Source organism: Phyllobates terribilis, unplaced genomic scaffold (genome assembly GCF_046119375.1).
Source record: "Phyllobates terribilis strain yellow unplaced genomic scaffold, ASM4611937v1 Scaffold_4__5_contigs__length_816908805, whole genome shotgun sequence".
Lineage (NCBI taxonomy): Eukaryota > Metazoa > Chordata > Amphibia > Anura > Dendrobatidae > Phyllobates > Phyllobates terribilis.
The window spans coordinates 655,138,729-655,164,050 of record NW_027362764.1 but is presented as its reverse complement, the minus strand read 5'-3'; positions in this window follow the sequence as shown (position 1 = coordinate 655,164,050).

Sequence of the window (25,322 nt, the reverse complement as noted above, 5' to 3'; positions counted from 1 at the left end):
GCAAGCAGCGATCAGGGGTCTGCAGCTCACAGGGGCAGCAAGGGTTGCCTAGCATGGGCCTTTTTTGTCACTGCAAAGGATGAGCCAACTTACGTTATCTGCAAACTTTGCGATAAAAGACTCAGTACAGGGAAAAAGTGCAATAATTTGACTACTACATGGATGAACGTTCACATGCTCAAAACATTTTTCTTTATGCTGGGAATCTTACCGAACTGAAATGCGGACCAGGTCACCTCAACAACCATCAGTTGTCCCATCAAACACATCCGCTGCTTCTTTCTCCTCCTCTGTTACCATGCCAAGTATTGTCACGCAGGTCTCCCATCGCAGAAACTCTGGTTCTTTACCCCCTCCAGTCAGACTGAGTGACAGCCCGTCAGCTGTAATGGAAGCGGACATGCCTGCTGTGTTTGTTTCACCGAGAACACCGCATGTTTCTCAATCCACCGTAACATCTGCACCTCACTCACGCTCCACCAGTTTTTCCAGTTCACCATGCTCTGCCCTCTCTCAGCACCTTAGCCAGCCCTCGATCCCGCAGTTGTAGTCACGTAAAAGATTGTTTCATTCTACGCATGACAAAGCTAAGAAGTTAAACTCCACCATCTCCAATCTGTTGGCCACGAAAATACTGCCTTTCCGCGTGGTAGATACAGATGGTTTCCGAAAACTGATGGCCATCGCAGTCCCCTAGTACCAGTTGCCTAGTCTCCATTACTTCTCAAAGAAAGCAGTGACTGCGCTACACCAGCATGTCACAGACAACATCACCCATTCCTTGTCTAAATCTACATGTGCCAGGGTGCATTTCACCACAGACACCCGGACGAGTAAGCATGGCCAAGGGCGTTACATCTCGCTCACCAGGCACTGGGTGACTCTGGTGGCTGTGGGGGTAGGCAGGAAAGGGGCTGTTCCACAAACTTGGAATCCCCAAGGGTTGCAGAAGAAACCTCTGTATTTCCCACTTCCTCCGCTGCTTCTGCATACTCCACCTCCTCTAGGGCCTCCACCTGCGCACTCAACCTCTGCCTTAACGAGACATGCATTCCAAGAGTGTGGAGCGAATACACACCACCTCCGTACTGCGCAGTCAGGGCTCACCATAATCAGGTAGTCTTCAAATTAATATGCCTTGGAGATCACTGTCATACAGGTGAAGAGTTGTGGACAGCTTTCCAGGCTCAGTTTGCGCAATCTCCGCTGAACCTAGAGCCAGGGAAGGCCATGTGCAATAACGTTGCAAACCTGTTAACGTCCCTAGTCTGAGGCAAGCTCGCACACGTGCCTTGCATGGCTCACGCCCTCACCCTGGTGGTACAGCAATTTCTCTGCCACTATCCTGGCCTGGATGAGCTGCTTCACAAAGTACGGAAGCTGTGTGCTCACTTCCACCATTCGCACCCCTCATGTCATCGACTTGCATCGATACAGAGGTCTTTGGCAGTGCCAGTTAACAGGTTGATCTGCGATGTGCCGACGCACTCTGCACATGTTGCAGTGACTGTGCCAGCAGCAACGAGCTCTGACACAGTATGTCATGAAGTATAGCTTGGGGCAATGCAGTACAGACTTGGGGCATATCACGTTTGCGGAGTGGGAACAGATAAAGGACCTCTGCACCCTTCTGCAAGGTTTTGAAATAGCTACTAAACTGGTTAGCGCTGATGATGCCATCATCAGCATCACTATTCCGGTCACATACATGCTGGAGCAAACTTTTAATAACCTGCGGCAGGAGGTGATGGCCCCCAGAAGAAGAAGAGGATGCGGAAGGGATACCAATGTCTCAAATTTTCAGACTGTCATCACACAGGCAGATGCCAAGTTATGGTGGATTACAGCGATCGAGGGGGTTTGATGATACCAGGCAAACTGTTAGTGAAGGTGCAAGAACCCAGGAACTAATGAAGGAGGAAGAGGTGATGGGCGAGCAGCTGTCAAAGGATGAAGAGGATAATCATCCCCTCTTGTTTTAACGTGGTTAGCAGGAGGGGACAGAGGAAACAAGCATCAGTGTTACGCAGCCCACAATACAGCCTGGCTTTGGACCTCCTGGAAGAGCCCGACATATGATTGCCTTCTTGATCTTCAACATGATCCCCATATAGTTAGGATTCAAAATAATGCTGACTAAGGGGTTGCCACTCTGCTAGATCCATTTTATAAGAGTCAATTTTGCCAGATGCTTCCCACCCTGGAAAGGGACCCGCTTATGTTGGAGTATCGAAACAGCAATTAAGCAACCTTAATAGAGGTTTTCCCCAAAAAAACAGTGAGGCACATAGTGTGCATCGAAGTTGTAGTCTTTCAACTTCAGGCATGTTGGTTCATCATCGCCAAAACATTAGCAGCAGCAGCAGAGTAAGTGGCAGAATCAATTTCTGGGAGTCCTTTCACACATTTTTTGCACCAGCACAACAGAGTACAAGTCTGACATGTGGTGAACAACTGGAGAGGATGGTGCAGGAGTATCTAGAGTTTAATATCAATACCATCAGGGAGGGTTTGGATCTTTTTACATTTTGGTCCTCAAAAATGGATGAATGGCATGAGCTCACCTCTCACGCCTTGGACGTTTTATCATGCCCGGCAGCCAGCGTTCTCTCTGAACGTGTCTTCAGCACTGCTGGTAGTGTCTTGACGGATAAGAGCACCCGGCTGTCCCCTGAAAATGTAGACTGCCTAACTTTCATCAAGATGAACAAGTCATGGATCTCAAAGGACTTTTGTACCCCAATTACAGACTGTACAGAGTAGGCGATGTTGTCGTTTTGAGTGTGCTGCATTGATCTCTTGAAATTGCATTCTGTGATATGGCTTCTGTGCCTGCTCTTGCTGCTGCTGCTGCAGGTTTTAGGCCCTAATTTTGGGAAATGTGGAGAATTATGATTGAGTCTCCATCCATTGGCTGTAGTGTGACAGGTTTGGGTCTGCGTTAAACTACTTGGATTCTGATGACATTGATGCCACTTCGGTGGTGTTAGGCCCTCATTTAGGGCAATGTGAACACTGCTGGTTAGGTCTCCATCTCCAGGGTTGGCTGTACTAGAAGAGGTGTGGGTCTTAATTATACTATTTGTACTGTAATGAAATTAATTAGACATTGCTAGTGTCTGCCACTAATTTTTTGAAATGTGGAGAATCATGATTGGGTCTCCATTAGTGTTGAGCGAGCATGCTCGACACTGCTCGTTACTCACCCGAGCAGCTCACTACTCGGGATGTTCAGCGAGCACCGAGCATTTCCGGGCAACTCGGGCGGTAGCTCGGGTCTCCGTCCAGCACGTTTGGCGCTCTTTACAGAGCCAATGAACATGCAGAGATTGCCATCCAGTGACTGTAATTCCGCAGCCATGTTGTTTGTGGGCATTACAGTGATTGGTTGGCCGCACAGTGTCACCTCGAGTATTTAAAACTGGGCGCCGCCATCTTGGACACAGTCGCTCCGGATCAGCCAGTGTAGGGTCAGTGCTGCTGAGCTAGGGAGAGATTTATACTCCGAAATAGTTAGTGTAGGGTCTCTAAAGCCTGCCAAATAAAACAAACAGTCCTTCTCAGGACTAATATCCATCCCCGATATCAGGCAGGCAGGCTGTATAGGAAACGCAGTGGTTATACCAGCACACGCTGCATTACAGTCCTGTGTGCTCCTGTTGGTCAAATTGCTAGACTTATCCCCCGGTCTCAGGGGCCAGGAAAAATCCTTTTTTTTTCATCTAAATCCTTTTTTTTTTTTTTTCTCAGTCAGACTGTACAAATACGCGTCTTATTAACCTTTTGGTATTCCCCCCCCCAAAAAAAATTGAGTGTGTCTGTGACTGATCAGACACCAATATATCTATTTAAAAGAGTCCGGTGTAGGCCAGAAAAATAGAACTGTGGTTTTGCAGTTCCACGGGTCAAATCTGTGTATTATCCTGCTTTTGGCATTTTTTGCCGCAAAAAAAACAGAAATAATGTGTCTCCCTGACTGGTCAGACACCAATATATCTGTTTAAAAGATTCTGGTGTACGCCACATAACTATAACTGTGGTTTTGCAGTTCCACGGGTCAAATCTCTGTATTATCCTGCTTTTGTCATTTTTTGCCGTAAAAAAAAACAGTAATAGGGTCTCCCTGACTAGTCAGACACCAATATATCTGTTTAACCCTAGAATGTGCCCTCCGTTCTGCAAATGACTTGAAACTAAAATCCTCCATAATCCGAACTTCCCACTCCCGTCTCCAAGATTTCTTGCGTGCTGCGCCAATTCTCTGGAATGCACTACCCAGGACAGTTCGATTAATTCCCAATACCCACAGTTTCAAGCGAACCCTAAAAACACATTTCTTTAGACTGGCGTATCACCTAAACACACTCTGTCCATCCCAGCTTTCCCCCATATTAAAATCTTCTTCAACTTCGGGTTCAAACCAACCATGCACATAAAAGCCTCTGTCAGGACTGCACACATACTGGCTGGCGACCAGTCCATGTATTATTATTTATCCTATTCAGTATATCAAGGCTGCATTATACAATATATGTACTTTTTACCTTTTGTGTCTCCCCCACTTCCTCATAGACTGTAAGCTCGCGAGCAGGGCCCTCACTCCGTTCGATATGAGATATGCTTATTCTGTATTGTCTGTATAAGTCCCCCCTAAAATTTGTAAAGTGCTGCGGAATATGTTGGCGCTATAAAAATAAACTATTATTATTATTATTATTATTATTATTATTATTATTATTATTATAACGCATGACCATAAAAATCTACACATTCACATACAGTACAGACCAAAAGTTTGGACACACCTTCTCATTTAAAGATTTTTCTGTATTTTCATGACTATGAAAATTGTACATTCACACTGAAGGCATCAAAACTATGAATTAACACATGTGGAATTATATACTTAACAAAAAAGTGTGAAACAACTGAAAATATGTCTTATATTCTAGGTTCTTCAAAGTAGCCACCTTTTGCTTTGATGACTGCTTTGCACACTCTTGGCATTCTGTTGATGAGCTTCAAGAGGTAGTCACCGGAAATGGTCTTCCAACAATCTTGAAGGAGTTCCCAGAGATGCTTAGCACTTGTTGGCCCTTTTGCCTTCACTCTGCGGTCCAGCTCACCCCAAACCATCTCGATTGGGTTCAGGTCTGGTGACTGTGGAGGCCAGGTCATCTGGCGTAGCACGCCATCACTCTCCTTCTTGGTCAAATAGCCCTTACACAGCCTGGAGGTGTGTTTGGGGTCATTGTCCTGTTGAAAAATAAATGATGGTGCAACTAAACGCAAACCAGATGGAATAGCATGCCGCTGCAAGATGCTGTGGTAGCCATGCTGGTTCAGTATGCCTTCAATTTTGAATAAATTCCCAACAGTGTCACCAGCAAAGCACCCCCACACCATAACACCTCCTCCTCCATGCTTCACAGTGGGAACCAGGCATGTAGAGTCCATCCATTCACCTTTTCTGCGTCACACAAAGACACGGTGGTTGGAACCAAAGATCTCAAATTTGGACTCATCAGACCAAAGCACAGAATTCCACTCATCTAATGTCCATTCCTTGTGTTCCTTACCCCAAACAAGTCTCTTCTGCTTGTTGCCTGTCCTTTGCAGTGGTTTCCAAGCAGCTAATTTACCATGAAGGCCTGCTGCACAAAGTCTCCTCTTAACAGTTGTTGAAGAGATGTGTCTGCTGGTAGAACTCTGTGTGGCATTGACCTGGTCTCTAATCTGAGCTGCTGTTAACCTGCGATTTTGAGGCTGGTGACTCGGATAAACTTATCCTCAGAAGCGGAGGTGACTCTTGGTCTTCCTTTCCTGGAGCAGTCCTCATGTGAGCCAGTTTCTTTGTAGCGCTTGATGGTTTTTTCAACTGCACTTGGGGACACTTTCAAAGTTTGCCCAATTTTTGGACTGACTTACCTTCATTTCTTAAACTAATGTTGGCCACTCGTTTTTCTTTACTTAGCTGCTTTTTTCTTGCCATAATACAAATTCTAACAGTCTATTCAGTAGGACTATCAGCTGTGTATCCACCTGACTTCTGCACAACACAACTGATGGTCCCAACCCCATTTATAAGGCAAGAAATCCCACTTATTAAACCTGACAGGGCACATCTGTGAAGTGAAAACCATTTCCGGTGACTATCTCTTGAAGGTCATCAAGTGAATGCCAAGAGTGTACAAAGCAGTCATCAAAGCAAAAGGTGGCTACTTTGAAGAACCTAGAATATAAGACATATTTTCAGTTGTTTCACACTTTTTGTTAAGTATATAATTCAACATGTGTTAATTCATAGTTTTGATGCCTTCAGTGTGAATGTACAATTTTCAAAGTCATGAAAATACAGAAAAATCTTTAAATGAGAAGGTGAGTCCAAACTTTTGGTCTGTACTGTACCTGGGGCCTTTTAGGCCCGTGTGCAAATAATAAATAAGTGACCAACTGGAAATGACAAACAACTATATACCTGAGGAATACCTAGAGTTTCAAAATTCTAACTAAAGAAATCTTGCAGAAAATAGAAAACAATTAACAGGGCGGGTCTGCGAGGCCCCAGGTATGCGTTCTAGGGTTAAAAGATTCTGATGTGCGCCAGATAACTAAAACTGTGGTTTTTCAGTTCCACGGGTCAAAAATCTGTATTATCCTGTTGTTTTTGTCATTTTTTGCCGTAAAAAAAAATGTAATAGTGTCTCCCTGACTGGTCAGACACCAATATATCTGTTTAAAAGAGTCTGGTGTATCCCAGAGAAATAGAACTGTGGTTTTGCAGTTCCAAGGGTCAAATCTCTGTATTATCCTGCTGTTTTTAGCATTTTTTGCCATAAAAAAACTGTAATAGTGTCTCCCTGACTGGTCAGACACCAATATATCTGTTTAAAAGAGTCTGGTGTAGGCCAGAGAAATAGAACTGTGGTTTTGCAGTTCCACAGGTCAAATCTTTGTATTATCCTGCTGTTTTTGGCATTTTTTACCGTAAAAAAAAAATGTAATAGTGTCTCCCTGACTGGTCAGACACCAATATATCTGTGAGTCTGGTGTATCCCAGAGAAATAGAACTGTGGTTTTGCAGTTCCACGGTTCAAATCTCTGTATTATCCTGCTGTTTTTAGCATTTTTTGCCGTAAAAAAATAATAGTGTCTCCCTGACTGGTCAGACAACAATATAACAGTTTAAAAGAGTCTGGTGTAGGCCAGAGAAATAGAACTGTGGTTTTGCAGTTCCACGGTTCAAATCTCTGTATTATCCTGCTGTTTTTAGCTTTTTTTGCCGTAAAAAAATAATAGTGTCTCCCTGACTGGTCAGACAACAATATAACAGTTTAAAAGAGTCTGGTGCAGGCGAGAGAAATAGAACTGTGGTTTTGCAGTACCACGGGTCAAATCTCCGTATTATCCTGCTTTTGGCATTTTTTGCCATAAAAAAAAAATAGTGTCTCCCTGACTGGTCAGACACCAATATATCTGTTTAAAAGAGTCTGGTGTACGCCACATAACTATGACTGTGGTTTTGCAGTTCCACGGTTCAAATCTCTGTATTATCCTGCTGTATTTAGCATTTTTTGCCATAAAAAAATCTGTAATAGTGTCTCCCTGACTGGTGAGACACCAATATATCTGTTTAAAAGAGTCTGGTGTAGGCCAGAGAAATAGAACTGTGGTTTTGCAGTTCCATGGGTCAAATCTCTGTATTATCCTGCTTTTGGCATTTTTTGCCGTAAAAAAAAAACATAGTGTCTCCCTGACTGGTCAGACACCAATATATCTGTTTAAAAGATTCTTGTGTAAGCCACATAACTATAACTGTGGTTTTGCAGTTCCATGGGTCAAATCTCTGTATTATCCTGCTTTTGGTTTTTTTTGCCATAAAAAAAAATGTAATAGTGTCTCCCTGACTGGTCAGAAACCAATATATCTGTTTAAATGGGTCTGGTGTATCCCAGAGAAATAGAACTGTGGTTTTGCAGTTCCACGGGTCAAATCTCTGTATTATCCTGCTCTTTTTAGCATTTTTTGCCATAAAAAAAGCTGTAATAGTGTCTCCCTGACTGGTCAGACACCAATATATCTGTTTAAAAGTGTCTGGTGTAGGCCAGAGAAATGGAACTGTGGTTTTGCAGTTCCACGGGTTAAATCTCTGTATTATCCTGCTTTTGGCATTTTTTGCCATAAAAAAAAACATAGTGTCTCCCTGACTGGTCAAACACCAATATATCTGTTTAAAAGAGTCTGGTGTACGCCACAAAACTATAACTGTGGTTTTGCGGTTCCGCGTGTCAAATCTCTGTATTATTCTGCTTTCGGCATTTTTTGCCGTAAAAAAAACAGTAATAGTGTCTCCCTGACTGGTCAGACACCAATATATCTGTTTAAAAGAGTCTGGTGTAGGCCAGAGAAATAGAACTTTGGTTTTGCAGTTCTACGGGTCAAATCTTTGTATTATCCTGCTGTTTTTGGCATTTTTTGCCGTAAAAAAAATGTAATAGTGTCTCCCTGACTGGTCAGACACCAATATATCTGTGAGTCTGGTGTATTCCAGAGAAATAGAACTGTGGTTTTGCAGTACCTCGGTTCAAATCTCTATATTATCCTGCTGTTTTTAGCATTTTTTGCCGTAAAAAAAACGTAATAGTGTCTCCCAGACTGGTCAGACACCAATATATCTGTTTAAAAGAGTCTGGTGTAGGCCAGAGAAATAGAACTGTGGTTTTGCAGTTCCATGGGTCAAATCTCTGTATTATCCTGCTTTTGGCATTTTTTGCTGTAAAATAAACAAAACATAGTGTCTCCCTGACTGGTCAGACACCAATATATCTGTTTAAAAGATTCTGGTGTATGCCACATTACTATAACTGTGGTTTTGCAGTTCCACGGGTCAAATCTCTGTATTATCCTGCTTTTGGCGTTTTTTGCCATAAAAAATACTGTAATAGTGTCTCCCTGACTGGTAGAACACCAATATATATGTTTAAAAGATTCTGGTGCCACATAGCTATAACTGTGGTTTTGCAGTTCCACGTTTCAAATTTCTGTATTATCCTGCTTTTGGTATTTTTTGCCATAAAAAAGCTGTAATAGTGTCTCCCTGACTGGTCAGACAACAATATATCTGTTTAAATGAGTCTGGTGTAGGCCAGAGAAATAGAACTGTGGTTTTGCAGTTCCACGGGTCAAATCTTTGTATTATCCTGCTGTTTTTGGCATTTTTTGCCGTAAAAAAAAAATTTAATAGTGTCTCCCTGACTGGTCAGACACCAATATATCTGTGAGTCTGGAGTATCCCAGAGAAATAGAACTGTGGTTTTGCAGTTGCACGGTTCAAATCTCTGTATTATCCTGCATTTGGCATTTTTTGCCATAAAAAAAAAAATATTGTCTCCCTGACTGGTCAGACGCCAATATATCTGTTTAAAAGAGTCTGGTGTACGCCACATAACTATAACTGTGGTTTTGCAGTTCCATGGGTCAAATCTCTGTATTATCCTGCTTTTGGCATTTTTTGCAATAAAAAAAACTGTAATAGTGTCTCCCTGACAGGTCAGACACCAATATATCTGTTTAAAAGATTCTGGTGTACGACACAAACCTATAACTGTGGTTTTGCAGTTCCACGGGTCAAATCTCTGTATTACCCTGCTTTTGGTATTTTTTGCCATAAAAAAAAACTGTAATTGTGTTTCCCTGACTGGTCAGACACCAATATATCGGTTTTGAAAGAGTCTGGTGAAGGCCAGAGAAATAGAACTGTGGTTTTGCAGTTCCACGGGTCAAATCTTTGTATTATCCTGCTGTTTTTGGCATTTTTTGCCGTAAAAAAAAAATATTGTCTCCCTGACTGGTCAGACACCAACATATCTGTTTAAAAAAGTCTGGTGTAGGCCAGAGAAATAGAACTGTGGTTTTGCAGTTCCACTGGTCAAATCTCTGTATTATCCTGCTTTTGGCATTTTTTGCCATAAAAAAAAAATATTGTCTCCCTGACTGGTCAGACACCAACATATCTGTTTAAAAGAGTCTGGTGTACGCCACATAACTATAACTGTGGTTTTGCAATTCCACGGGTCAAATCTCTGTATTATCCTGCTTTTGGCATTTTTTGCAATAAAAAAAACTGTAATAGTGTCTCACTGACTGGTCAGACACCAATATATCTGTTTAAAAGATTCTGGTGTACACCACAAAGCTATAACTGTGGTTTTGCAGTTCCACGGGTCAAATCTCTGTATTACCCTGCTTTTGGTATTTTTTGCCATAAAAAAAACTGTCATAGTGTCTCCCTGACTGGTCAGACACCAATATATCTGTTTAAAAGAGTCTGGTGTAGGCCAGAGAAATTGAACTGTGGTTTTGCATTTCCACGGGTCAAATCTTTGTATTATCCTGCTTTCGGCATTTTTTGCCATAAAAAAAACTGTAATAGTGTGTCCCTGATTTGTCAGACACCAATATATCTGTTTAAAAGAGTCTGGTGTAGGCCAGAGAAATAGAACTGTGGTTTTGCAGTTCCATGGGTAAAATCTCTGTATTATCCTGCTTTTAGCATTTTTTCCCGTAAAAAAAAACTGTAATAGTGTCTCCCTGACTGGTCTGACACCAATATAACTGTTTAAAAGATTCTGGTGTATGCTACATAACTATAACTGTGGCTTTGCAGTTCCACGGGTCAAATCTCTGTATTATCCTGCTTTTGGCATTTTTTGCCGTAAAAAAAAACTGTAATAGTGTGTCCCTGATTGGTCAGACACCAATATATCTGTTTAAAAGAGTCTGGTGTAGGCCAGAGAAATAGAACTGTGGTTTAGCAGTTCCACAGGTCAAATCTCTGTATTATCCTGCTTTTGGCATTTTTTGCCATAAAAAAAACTGTAATAGTGTCTCCCTGACTGGTCAGACACCAATATATCTGTTTAAAAGATTCGGGTGTATGTTACATAACTATAACTGTGGTTTTGCAGTTCCACGGGTCAAATCTCTGTATTATCCTGCTTTTGGCATTTTTTGGCATAGAAAACTGTAATAGTGTCTCCCTGACTGGTCAGACACCAATATATCTGTTTAAAAGAGTCTGGTGTAGGCCAGAGAAATAGAACTGTGGTTTAGCAGTTCCGCGTGTCAAATCTCTGTATTATCCTGCTTTTGGCATTTTTTGCCGTAAAAAAACTGTAATAGTGTCTCCCTGACTGGTCAGACACCAATATATCTGTTTAAAAGATTTGGGTGTATGCTACATAACTATAACTGTGGTTCTGCAGTTCCATGGGTCAAATCTCTGTATTATCCTGCTTTTGGCATTTTTTGCCATAAAAAAAATGTAATAGTGTCTCCCTGACTGGTCTGACACCAATATATCTGTTTAAAAGAGTCTGGTGTAGGCCAGAGAAATAGAACTGTGGTTTTCCAGTTCCACGGGTCAAATCTCTATATTATCCTGCTTTTGGCATTTTTTGCTGTAAAAAAAAACTGTAATAGTGTCTTCCTGATTGGTCAGACACCAATATATCTGTTTAAAAGTTTCTGGTGTACGCCACATAGCTATAACTGTGGTTTTCAGTTCCACGCATCAAAGATCTGTATTATCCTGCTTTTGGCCTGTTTTGCATAAAAAAAACAGTAATAGTGTTTCCCTGTCTGTTCAGTCACAAATATATCTGTTTAAAAGATTCTGGTATAGGCCAGACAAATAGAACTGTGGTTTTCCTCTTCTAATCTCCTTTTTATTACCCTTTTTCCATTGATAGTGCGAGTGTAAGCTACTTTACTTCATTTACAATGGGCAAGGTGCGTGGCAGGGGACGTGGAACTGGACGTTCTGGTGAAGGTGCGTGTAGAGGATATGTCCGTGGCCAAGGTGAAAATGTGCCACAACCAACAGCCACATCTTCTCACTAGAGATGAGCGTTGTTCTACTCGAACTGTTCGCCAATCTCAAATTCGAGCTGTTTTGGGCGGTGTTCGAGCCGGTCGGCGAACACGAACAATTTGAGAAAAATTCGGCTGTTCGAGGTTATGTTCGATAACTGTTCGTGCACCAAAATCATAACTGGATTTTTTCTCAGTAATGATGAAAATTAATGTTAATACGCAGTTTGAGTGTACAGCGGGGCAGGGGGAGGGGCAGGGGATGGATCTCTGCAGGAACAATGAAGATCTCCATTTTTTTTTCTCTTTCCCGCATTTGCAGTGGGGAGGTGCAATCTGTCAGCCTATCAGCAGTGCACACACAGAGCGAAGTGCTTTTTTTCACACAAGCAAGGGCATGTGTGATTGGCAGTGTATGTCACATGTCCTTGCCCTATAAGACCAAGCCATTTTCCCCGTCGCCACCATTTTCTCACTGCTGCAGCTGCGTGTTAGACGGCACCGCTGTTGCTGTGTGCGCTATACCTTGTTAATTTCAAGCCAATTTTCGCACAAATATACAGATAGCTTGGGAGTAGGGAATAGTTGTGATTGCAGTCCTTTTAAGGACTAGGTTACAGCATTTCCTACGACTTTTATCAGGCAGGTCTCTGCTCTTAAATAGATAGATTGTGGGAGTAAAGACTAATTGTAATTGGAGTCCTTTTCAGGACTAGGTTACATCAGTTCCTATCAGTTTTTGCCAGGCAGGTCTGTGCCAGTGCTGTGCAAGTTTTTTTCACAGCATTTGGCTGAATCTAGCAAAGCTAATCCTTTTTGGCCTATTGCAGAGTGTGTTAGTCAGTGGAGTAGCCTATCTGTGTTGCAAGATATACCACCTGTGTATAGAATACCAATTTTTTTACTGCACCTAGTGAAGTAAAATCTTTTGGGCATAGCATCATTCTATTAGTCCATCTATACTGACCTCCATCAGGTTGCAAACTGAATATAATTTTTTTCTGCATCTAGCTCTGAAAAAATATTTGGGCTTCTAGCAGTGTGTGGGACTTGGTCTATTAGTCCATCTATACTGACCTCCATCAGGTTGCAAATTAAAAATAATTTTTTTCTTCATTTAGCTCTGAAAAAATATTTGGGCTTCTAGCAGTGTGTGGGACTTATTCTATTAGTCCTTCTATACTGACCTCCAGCAGGTTGCAAATTGAATATAATTTTTTTCTGCATCTAGCTCTGAAAAAATATTTGGGCTTCTAGCGGTGTGTGGGACTTGGTCTATTAGTCCATCTATACTGACCTCCATCAGGTTGCAAATTAAAAATAATTTTTTTCTTCATTTATCTCTGAAAAAATATTTGGGCTTCTAGCAGCGTGTGGGACTTGTTCTATTAGTCCATCTATACTGACCTCCATCAGGTTGCAAATTAAAAATAATTTTTTTCTGCATCTAGCTCTGAAAAAATATTTGGGCTTCTAGCAGTGTGTGGGACTTGGTCTATTAGTCCACCTATACTGACCTCCATCAGGTTGCAAATTAAAAATAATTTTTTTCTGCATCTAGCTCTGAAAAAATATTTGGGCTTCTAGCAGTGTGTGGGACTTGGTCTATTAGTCCATCTATACTGACCTCCATCAGGTTGCAAATTGAATAAAAAAAATTTCTGCATCTAGCTCTGAAAAAATATTTGGGCTTCTAGCGGTGTGTGGGACTTGGTCTATTAGTCCATCTATACTGACCTCCATCAGGTTGCAAATTAAAAATAATTTTTTTCTGCATCTAGCTCTGAAAAAATATTTGGGCTTCTAGCGGTGTGTGGGACTTGGTCTATTAGTCCATCTATACTGACCTCCATCAGGTTGCAAATTAAAAATAATTTTTTTCTGCATCTAGCTCTGAAAAAATATTTGGGCTTCTAGCAGTGTGTGGGACTTGTTCTATTAGTCCTTCTATACTGACCTCCAGCAGGTTGCAAATTGAATATAATTTTTTTCTGCATCTAGCTCTGAAAAAATATTTGGGCTTCTAGCGGTGTGTGGGACTTGGTCTATTAGTCCATCTATACTGACCTCCATCAGGTTGCAAATTAAAAATAATTTTTTTCTGCATCTAGCTCTGAAAAAATATTTGGGCTTCTAGCAGTGTGTGGGACTTGGTCTATTAGTCCATCTATACTGACCTCCATCAGGTTGCAAATTAAAAATAATTTTTTTCTGCATCTAGCTCTGAAAAAATATTTGGGCTTCTAGCAGTGTGTGGGACTTGGTCTATTAGTCCATCTATACTGACCTCCATCAGGTTGCAAATTAAAAATAATTTTTTTCTTCATTTAGCTCTGAAAAAATATTTGGGCTTCTAGCAGTGTGTGGGACTTGTTCTATTAGTCCTTCTATACTGACCTCCAGCAGGTTGCAAATTGAATATAATTTTTTTCTGCATCTAGCTCTGAAAAAATATTTGGGCTTCTAGCGGTGTGTGGGACTTGGTCTATTAGTCCATCTATACTGACCTCCATCAGGTTGCAAATTAAAAATAATTTTTTTCTGCATCTAGCTCTGAAAAAATATTTGGGCTTCTAGCGGTGTGTGGGACTTGGTCTATTTGTCCATCTATACTGACCTCCATCAGGTTGCAAATTAAAAATAATTTTTTTCTGCATCTAGCTCTGAAAAAATATTTGGGCTTCTAGCAGTGTGTGGGACTTGGTCTATTAGTCCATCTATACTGACCTCCATCAGGTTGCAAATTAAAAATAATTTTTTTCTGCATCTAACCCAGCCAATAGTTTTGGCCTAATACCACAGTTTGGCCACTCAGCTCTGCTCGGTTACCATCCATTGTTTTTTTGTGCAAACAACTCCAGAGTTGTGAATTAGTTAACCATCAAAATGAGTGGAAAAAGGCCTGCTGCTGGTGGAAAGGGGAATAGGCGTGTTGGGAAGGGGAAAAAAGGTTGTGTCCGTGGGGTAGGTGCAGAAGAAAGACCATCTTCCAGCCAAACTAAAATGTCTACTTCTTTTAGCGGACAATGTGATAAGATCCCTTTCTTACGGCCACGCCAATCGCTACAAATTCCAGATGAGGCACAAAAACAGCAGGTGCTTCAACGGATATCAAGTGCTCCTTTAAGTGGGCTCTCCTCCACATCAACTTCAACATCACAAATACTCCAGTCCTCAAAGGTGTCACCCAAATCGCACTTGCTTCCTCACAGCTCCCAAATCTCCAGCTGCCCGTCTGAGTATGAGGTAGAACAGATGGTTGAGTCTGCAGAGCTGTTTACTCATACTATAGCCTGGGAATCAGAGGTCGACTCCAGCGCTTCTGTGAATCCAGACGAGGAAATGATCTGCACTGATGCCCAGAATCTTTATGAGTCGGATCCAGGACCAGACGCAGAAGGTTCTGACCATAATGTAGACCCTCATTCCCAAACTGTAACTCCTGTTGGTGGAGACAATGAGGAAGACGATGATAAGACTCAAATACCTGATTGGAGCGACAACTTTAGTTTTTTGTCAGGGCAGGAACAGGTTGGCTCTGAGGACGACGGGTGTGATAACGCACAGGGTGATGATGATGAGGTCGGAGATCCCACTTACTGTCAACCCACAGTCAGCCAAGAGATGAGGTCAGCAGAGGAGGTGGAGGAAGATGCTAGTGACGACGAGGTCAGGTTGCGCCTTCCTGGACAGAGACGTAGTACTGGAAGCACGTCAACAACTGCATCCTCAAACACAACTCTGCCTCTCACCACAAGTCGTGGTGGCTCTTCTGGTCGCATGGGTGCTAAGCCTTGCATAGCCTGGGCATTTTTTCAGATCGATAAAGATGACCCAACTCGTGTTATCTGTAACATTTGTCAGCAAAAGCTAAGTAGAGGCCAAAAAATACATAGTTTGAGTACTTCATGCATGAACCGGCACATGGACATGAAGCATAAGTTGCAGTGGGAAGCTCAGTGTGCTACAATGCGGTCTAGCCGGCCGGGCCAACCACCGTCTGCCATATCTTGTGCATCCGCGGCCTCTTCATCCTCTGTGACTGGGGGGACAGCAGTCACACCTGTTTTGGGGCGCAGACCTGCCACCTCTTTACCCGCAACAGCCAGCGTGATTGGCAGGTCATCATTTTCTTTGGAGGTGGTAACACCAGCTGGTCTTGAGCGCTGTCCGACATCGATAGCACCACCTTTGGATCAAGGCAACCTAACATGTCCGCCTGCATCTTCCTCACAGACCGGCAGTTTGCCGGGGACACCCTTATCAACCCCGTCTAAGCACAATAGCCAGCCCTCGGTCCCTCAGATGTGGACAAGTAAAAGACCATTTCCTCCTAGCCATGAGAAAGCTAAGAGGTTGAATTTCACCATCTGCAAGCTCTTGGCTACAGAAATGCTGCCTTTCCGCCTGGTGGACACAGAGGATTTTCGAGACCTTATGTCCGTCGCAGTGCCCCAGTACCAGATGCCCAGTCGGCACTACTTCTCAAAGAAAGGTGTGCCTGCGCTCCACCAGCATGTCGCACACAACATCACCGCTTCTTTGAGAAACTCTGTGTGTGACAGGGTGCATTTCACCACAGACACTTGGACGAGTAGGCATGGACAGGGGCGTTACATGTCGCTGACTGGGCACTGGGTAACTTTGGTGACAGCAGGACAAGGGGCTGCTGTCCAAGTCTTGCCGTCCCCACGAGTTGTGCGTCAATCCTCTTTATGTCATTTTTCCTCCACTGCTTCTGCCTCCTCAACCTCCTCTCGGTCTTCCACCTGCACCCAAAGCCTGTCTGGTCATGCCACAAGCTTTCTAACTGCGCAGAAGGGATCCTGCACACCTCCTTACTATGCTGGCAGTAGGGCTCAACGTCATCAGGCGGTTTTTACATTGAAATGTCTGGGAAATGTGAGTCACACAGCTGAGGAGTTGTGGTCAGCTCTGGAGAACCAATTTCATGAATGGTTGTCTCCACTGGACCTGAAACCAGGGAAGGCCGTGTGCGACAATGCTGCAAACCTGGGTGCGGCCCTTCGCCGGGGCAATGTCACACACGTGCCTTGTATGGCTCACGTGTTGAACCTGGTTGTCCAGCAATTTTTAGCCCACTATCCCAGACTAGATGGCCTTCTGCAGAGGGCACGGTCGCTGTGTGCTCACTTCCGCCGTTCGCATCCCGCAGCTCAGCGACTTACATCTCTACAGAAGTCGTTGGGCCTGCCACTTCACCGGCTAAAATGCGATGTGCCTACCCGGTGGAATTCAACTCTGCACATGTTGCAGCGACTGTGGCAGCACCGACAAGCCCTGGTGCAATACGTTCTGACGTATAGCCTGGGCCAACGAGATTCAGAGGTGGGGCAAATCACGCTGGAGGAGTGGTCTCAGATCAGGGACCTATGCACCCTTCTGCACAGTTTTGAAATGGCGACGAAGATGTTTAGTGCTGACGATGCCATTTTCAGCATGACTATTCCGGTGATTTACATGCTGGAGCACATGTTAAACAGAATTCGGAGTCAGGTGGTGGCACAAGAGGAGGTGGAGGAAGTAGAGGAGGAGGAGTTGTATGCGGAAGGGCTAACATCTGCAAAGTCCAGACGGTCGGCAGCACCAAGGCGGCAGGCATGTGAGGGTGGGGGAGATGGTTTTACCAGGGCGCATGGTAGCAGCCAAACTAGTGAGGAAGGTGCAGGAGCCCAGGAAGAAGTGGAGGACGAACTGATGGAAGACTCATCAGATGAGGGAGACCTTGATCACATTTATGTTGTGCGAGGTTGGGGGGAGAGGACAGAGGAAGGAAGCATGATTGTTACCTCGCCACCAACACAACAGGGACTTGGTGCTCCTGGATGCGCAACACACATGAGTGCCTTCTTGCTGCACTACCTGCAACATGACCCTCGAATTGTGAGAATTAGAAATAATCCTGACTACTGGGTTGCCACACTGTTAGATCCCCGGTACAAAAGTAAATTTGCAGAAATTATTCCTGCCATAGAAAGGGATGCACGCATGCAGGAGTATCAGCAGAGACTGTTGCAGAATCTTACATGTGCTTTTCCACAAAATACCAGTGGTGCACGTAGTGAATCTCACAGTTCCAACTTGCCAACCGTGGGACCGTCAAGTGTTCAGCACTCAAACCGTAACAGAACCACAGTATCTGCTGGTAACATCAATTTTGCGGAATCATTTCACCACTTTTTTAGCCCATCCTTTGCAAGGCCACAGGAGACAAGAAGTCTGACACATAGTCAACGCCTAGAGACGATGGTACAGGAGTATCTCCAAGTAAACATTGAAGCCACGACTGTGTCACTGGACCCTTGCTCTTTTTGGGCTTCCAATCTGGATAAATGGCCGGAGCTAGCCACTTACGCCTTGGAGATCTTGTCATGCCCCGCAGCCAGCGTTCTGTCTGAACGTGTGTTCAGCGCTGCTGGTGGTGTGCTGACAGATAAGCGCACGCGGCTCTCCACTGATAATGTAGACAGACTCACGTTCATAAAGATGAACAAATCATGGATCCGAAACGACTTTTCTACCCCTGTGTCATCCTGGGGAGAGTAAAAGCTTGATGATTGGTTAAAATCACCCTACCAACCGTTTTAAGCTTTCAAATTACTAATCATGTTTATCTCTATCTTGACTGGAAAATAATTTGGGCTTTGTAGCAGTGTGCAGCACTGATCCTATTAGGCCATCTATAATAAGCTTCACCAGATTTAAAATTAAAAATAATTTTTAGCTGCATCTAGCCCGGAAAATAATTTTGGGGCTCCGAGATGCGCAAGACACATAAGTGCCTTCTTGCTGCACTACCTGCAGCATGACCCTCATATTGTCAGAATTCGAAGTAATCATAACTACTGGGTTGCCACACTCTTAGATCCCCCAAACTTTTCGATCAACCTTTTCATTTTAATAAAGACCAAAAAAATGGTCATTTTTGAAATTATAAGCATTAGCAGGTTGTTAGAAACTGAAATCAAACAGTTTTCAACTCAAAACTTTATTCTAGGTGATGTTACATTTTCACATAGGACCCCTTGTTCGAAAGGAGCTTCTGAACTCTCTCGTCCATTGAATTTGTCAGGTTTTGGATGGTTTCTGCTTCAATTGTTTTGCATGAGGACAGAATACCCTCCCAGAGCTGTTGCTTAGATGTGAACTGCCTCCCGCCATCATAGACACTCCTTTTAATGATGCTCCAAAGGTTCTGAATGGGGTAGAGGTCAGGGGAGCATGGGGGTCACACCATAAGTTTGTCCCCTTTTATGCCCATATCAGCCAGAGATGCAGATGTTTTATGTGCAGCATGAGATGGTGCATTATCATGCAGAAAAATGATCTTGCTGTGAAATACACGGTTCTTCTTCTTGAACCATGGCAGGAAGTGCTGTTTGAGAAAATCCACATACATTATGGAGTTCATCTTTAGCGCCTTCAGGGATCCTAAAGGGGCCGACAATCTCTCTCCCCATGATTCCAGCCCAAAACATTACTCCACCTCCTCCTTGTTGGCGCTGTAGCCGTGTTTGCGTGGGGTGTCCATCAACCAGCCATCCTCCACTCCATTCATCTGGACCATCGAGCGCTGCACGGCACTCATCCGTGAACAAAACAGTTTTGAAATCAGTCTTCATGTAATGTTTGGCCCACTGGAGCCGTTTCTGCTTGTGTGAAGTGGATAGAGGAGGTCGACAGGATGGCGTATGCACAGCTGCAAACCTCTGAAGGACCCTGCATCTTGTTGTTCGGGGGACGTTGGAGGCACAAGCAGCTTCAAAAACTTGTCTGCTGCTATGACAAGGCTTTTTTGCCGCTGCTCTTTCAACCTGACGTAATTGCCTGTAGGAAAGAGTCCTCAATTTGCCCTTATCAGCACGCACACGTGTGTACTGTGAATCAGCTACATACTTCTTGATTGCCAAGACACTTCATCCTGATCATCGCACAATATTGATTGTAGTCATGCCTTGACCTAAACACTCCACAATTTGTTGCTTCTCAGCAGCCGACACATCCTTTTTCTTTCCCATTTTGGCAGAAAATGTAGGCTGCTTAATAATGTGAGAGAGCCTTCTTAAGTAGTCTTGCCTTTCATTGGACACACCTGCCAAACTAATTAGCACAGGTGTCTGCAATTGCTTACAGTGATATAAAGAGCCCTGACACACATCACCATCAATGAGTTTAACTGACAAACAAACAAATTCTTCCCTTATCACTCCTAAACACTTTTTGCATAATAATTTGGAACGCGGTGTACATGTGCTTTTCCACAAAACACCAGTGGTTCACGTAGTGAATCTTACAGTTCTAACTTGCCAACCGTGGTCTGTATGGAATTGTTCAATAAAGGGCCCAAAATTAAGATAACATAGATGGGAGAGGTCTCTATGAATAGGAATTCCTAAGTATTTGATACCCTGTGAGGGCCAGGCAAAGGGAAAGTTGGACTGGATGGAATCCTATATGGATTTAGGGAGGGAGACATCGAGGGCCTCAGACTTCGCTGCATTGATTTTAAAATTTTACCATGTAACAAAGTGATCTATTTCAGCCATAACAGCAGGGATGGATATATGTGATTGAGTGATATATACTAGGATATCATCAGCAAATAGAGAGCACTTGTACTCGGTGCCTCCCACCTCAATCCACCTAATATTGGGGTTATGGCGAATTGATGAGAGCAGGTGCTCCGTCACTAGGATGTATAAGAGAGGGGACAGAGGACATCCCTGCCTTGTCCCATTGGTGATTGTGAAAGGTGATGAAAATGTTCTGACGCACCCCCTGGGCCTTGGGACACCCGGAGCCGGACCCTTTTTGGTGGATGCTGGTGGTTGTAGTCTTCGTGGCGGCGATCCGGTTCCGTGGCTCAGGGCGGTCAAACCAGTGGCGGAACTATTTATGTGGTTTTGATGTTTAAATGTCCGACTACGCCACCCGTGGATTGCGGTCAGAGTGAACCGCCGCTACAGGGCAGACCGCTAAGGCTGGTGTTGTGGGTGCAGCAGAGCGTAGCATAACTCCCCACGGGAGGAGTATAGCCTCAGGGCAGTGTATGCGGAGGATGGGGGTGATGGTGCAGGGCAGCTGCAGTAACGACACAGAGTCAGTGATGCAGTTCAGGGCCTTTACTCACAGTTCTTATTATCCAGACCACGTCTGCAGGTAACGGCTGCCCACGTCGTACTGTGCTCACCTGGTGAGGGGCTCAGACAACTCCCAGATAACTTTGGAGCGCTTCACAGGACCCCCTTTGTGTGTCCTTTGTCTGGCCTTTCTTAACAACACTTCTGTCCGGCTGCCTCGGGCCTCCTCTTGGTAAACTTGGCGCCAGTTTCCCTGACCCTATGTGGTGCCTTCCTAGCGGGTGGAGCAAGGGGCTGCGTCACATAAAATGTCAGAGCCTCCGGTTTCTAGCTGAGGGTCGTTTCCTGCCTCCACTAGTTCGGGGACCGGTCTCCCCCTTTGGCCTGACCCCTCCACGCAGGTGGATTCGGGCGTGCGGTGGCGACTCGCCCGTCCGCACCCCTGGGATCCCTTCATTCCTCGTTCCTGGAGCCTTCTCCGCTCCTCTTCCTTCCTTCTCCCTCTTGCAGGCCTGGGCCTCTGTTACTAGGCCCGCCTCCGGAGCAGAGCTCATGCAGAGCCCCTGCTCCCTGCCACTTCTGCTCAGACTTCTCTGCACTGAACTAAGATGGTGCCCACCTTTTATACTCCCTTCTCAATGCACCCAGGAACTGCTTCCTCCCTGCTCCTGCACTGCAGGGTTCCCCTTCCTCAGTGTTCCCTCCCCCCACTCCAGCCAGGGACAGGGACTGTCGTGCCCATCTCAGGGGCATATTGGTCGCCCTGCCCCACGGCAATGTGGTGTAATGCATGCAGGTGTCGGGTCCTGATCCACACTCCATCCTTATCTGAGAGTGAGATATCACACCTCTGGGTGAGGTGCAATACGTCTGTAGCAACCGAGCCCTCGGTGCTACAGTTCCATTTATCTTCAGCCTAGGTGACGTATTGTGATACAGGGCCGTGATTTTGGCTATAAAAGGGTCCCCTAGACCCCTACCCCAAGCTTTTTAAGAGAATCATATATGGCGTGCCAGGAGACTCTATGGAATGCTTTCTCAGCATCCAACGAGAGTATCTACTTACAAATTTTTAACTGCATCTAGCCCAGGAAATACTTTGTGCCTAGTAGCAGTGTCTGCTAGTCAGCGGATTATCCCGGCTGTTAAGCAAGCTACACCACCTGTAGTTTGGACACTTAATTTTTTCAAAGGAAATGCTTCGGGACCACGGGATACTTAGTGAAGAGCATCAGGAGGCACCCCAAGGCATAGGGGCTGGGACTGGCACTAGGATGCCTTGCGGTGGACAGCCGAGCTCGATCCTTATAAAAGCTTTTTAACTGCAGCAGCTTTAGTGGACGCTACTGGAGCTGGAATTACGCGGCTGCTGGCATGAGACTTGCCCTCCAATAGATCCTTGTAAATGGATTTAAAGTGTATTCATTCAAATTAGAGGGACAATTTAAATTAAAAAGCTTAGAGCTGCCTCCACCACAGGGGGGCTCTCTCGACCCACCAGCGGACAGGCACCAGTATTGGGAGAGGGGGGCTGGCCGTCAGGGTTCACCGCGGCTCTGGCACAAACCCGGCGACACGGAGGTGGCACGGGCAGGAGCGGACTGGCCGTCTCGGCTTCTCACTTTTTGGATTTTAGAAGGGCATGACATGCCTATATCTGTGTCTCCCCCTCCTTTTACTCCTCCACCTCTTTTCTTTTCGCATGACTATATGTACTTGTCACTTTTCCATGTGTTAGTTGTGTCTTCTGAGCAGTTTGTCAGCTTTTGGACACCTTTGAAGGTGTTTTCTATGTGTTTCTATGTGTTTTTGTTTGCCTGCCATTGGTTTTAACGGTGTTCGAAGGTGTTCGACGAACAGTTCGACGAACAGTTCGGCGAACACACGGGTGTTCGACGAACCGAACCGAACTCGAACACTACGGGGGTGGCTCAACACTACTTCTCACTCCCACTTCTTGACCAAATTACTAGGGAAGCACACTACAACACCAGTATTGCGAACTGATCAGTGTGAGCAGGTTATTAATTGGATAGCAGATAATACTTCCAGTTACCTGGGCATCACCACCTCCGGTCTGTCTTCCACATGGTCAAGTTTTAGTAGCCGTGAGTCTCGATCGCATACTCCTCCTCACACTGATGCTCCTTTCTCCCACCATGCCGAGTGTCGTCAGACAGCAACTGATCCCACACTTGGACACTCTGAAGAACTGTTCACTGGTCCATTTCCATATTTGGGCCCCTCGCCTGCTCTGCTTGAAGTGGTGAAAGAGGAGATCCCATGTTGCGATGCCCAAATATTTGAACAGCCACGGCCAGAGGAAGTCGATGCTGGCAATTTGTCACAAGAGGTGAACGATGACGAGACACAATTGCCACGAAGTGAGGAGGAGGATCGTGGTGTGTAAATGGAAGAGGAGGAGGTGGTAGATGATCTAGCAACTGACCCAAAGTGGCAGGAGGACACGCAGAGTGAGGCCAGCAGCACACAGGGGGAGGGAGGCAGAGTACTCCAACAGGCAGGAAGAAGTAGTGTGGTGGCCGCACACAGAAGGTGGGCAACCGTTTCCCATAACACCAACACGAGGGACGTTGCCAGTACAACCCGTAGGTAGTGTTGAGCCACCCCCATAGTATTCGAGTTCGGTTCGTCGAACACCCGTATGTTCGGCGAACTGTTCATCGAACTGTTCGACGAACACCTTCGAACACCATTAAAACCAATGGCAGGCAAACAAAAACACAAAGCAACACATAGAAAACACATAGAAAACACTTCAAAGGTGTCCAAAAGCTGACAAACTGCTCAGAAGACACAATTAACACATGGAAAAGTGACAAGTACATATAGTCATGTGAAAAGAAAAGAGGTGGAGGAGTAAAAGGAGGGGGAGACACAGATATAGGCATGTCATGCCCTTCTAAAACCAAAAAAGTGCGAAGCTGACACGGCCAGTCCGTTCCTGCCCGTGCCACCTCCGTGTCACCGGGCTTGTGCCAGAGCCGCAGAGGACCCTGACGGCCAGCCCCCCTCTCCCAATACTGGTGCCTGTCCGCTGGTGGGTCGAGCCCCCCCGCGGTGGGGGGGAGTAACATCTGCAGAAGAAAGACCATCTTCCAGCCAAACTAAGATGTCTACTTCTTTTCTTGGACAATGTGATACGATCCCTTTCTTACGGAAACGCCCATCGCTACAAATTCCAGATGAGGCACAAAAACATCAGGTGCTTCAACGGATATCAAGTGCTCCTTCAAGTGGGCTCTCCTCCACCTCAACTTCAAGATCACAAATACTCCAGTCCTCAGAGATGTCACTCCAATCGCACTGGATTCCTCACAGCTCCCAAGTCTCCAGCTGCCCGTCTGAGTATGTGGTAACACAGATGGTTGAGTCTGCACAGCTGTTTACTCATACTATAGCCTGAGAAACGGAGGTCTGCTCCAGAGCTTCTGTTAATCCAGACGAGGAAATGATCTGCACTGATGCCCAGAATCTTTATAAGTCGGATCCAGGACCAGATGAAGAAGGTTCTGAGCATAATGTAGACCCTCGTTCCCAAACTGTAACTCTTGTTGGTGGAGACAATGATGAAGACGATGATGAGACTCAAATACCTGATTGGAGCGACAACTTGACTTTTCAGTCAGGGCAGGAAGAGGTTGGCTCTGAGGACGACGGGTGTGAGAAAACACAGGGTGATAATGACGAGGTTGGAGATCCCACTTACTGTCAACCCACAGTCAGCCAGTCGATGAGGTCAGCAGAGGAGGTGGAGGAGGATGTGACTAGTCCAGTGGATGGGGATGACTCAGTACCCGGGCCTTTGCATGGCCTTGGGGATGTCGCGGTGGTCGACTCCCGGGCCCATACCCTGGGGTCAATCTTTAAAAGGGTGGATAATTGTTAATTTTATAAGAGTTTGTGACGCGACCTGTGGTATCTGGTGAGATGCACCAGCGCTGCAGCAGTCCACTGAGGCCAGTGATAAGGCAGCTCGATGGTATAGCTCCTCACAGGTGGAGCTAGGCCTCAGGGCAGCGTATTCAGGGGGAATGCAGGACAGGCGAGACCCAGCTGGGTCAGAGCAAGAACGGGAACCGACACTGTAGTCATTTCAGCACCTTTTACTGGTGGAAATTCAGGCACATCCCGGAGCACTGTAGGGTGAAGGGTGCATATCAGGATCCTACCCAATGAGCGGGTGTAGGGCCTCTTGTTTCTTGCCTCTGAGTAGTAAGTTTCTGACCTGCCAGGAGCTAGGCCTAACTTTGTCTCTGTCCTGCGCTGGCTGACCTTGTGGTAGGGTCTTGTCTTGGAGTTCACGCTCCCAGTATGCGGGGCCTAAGC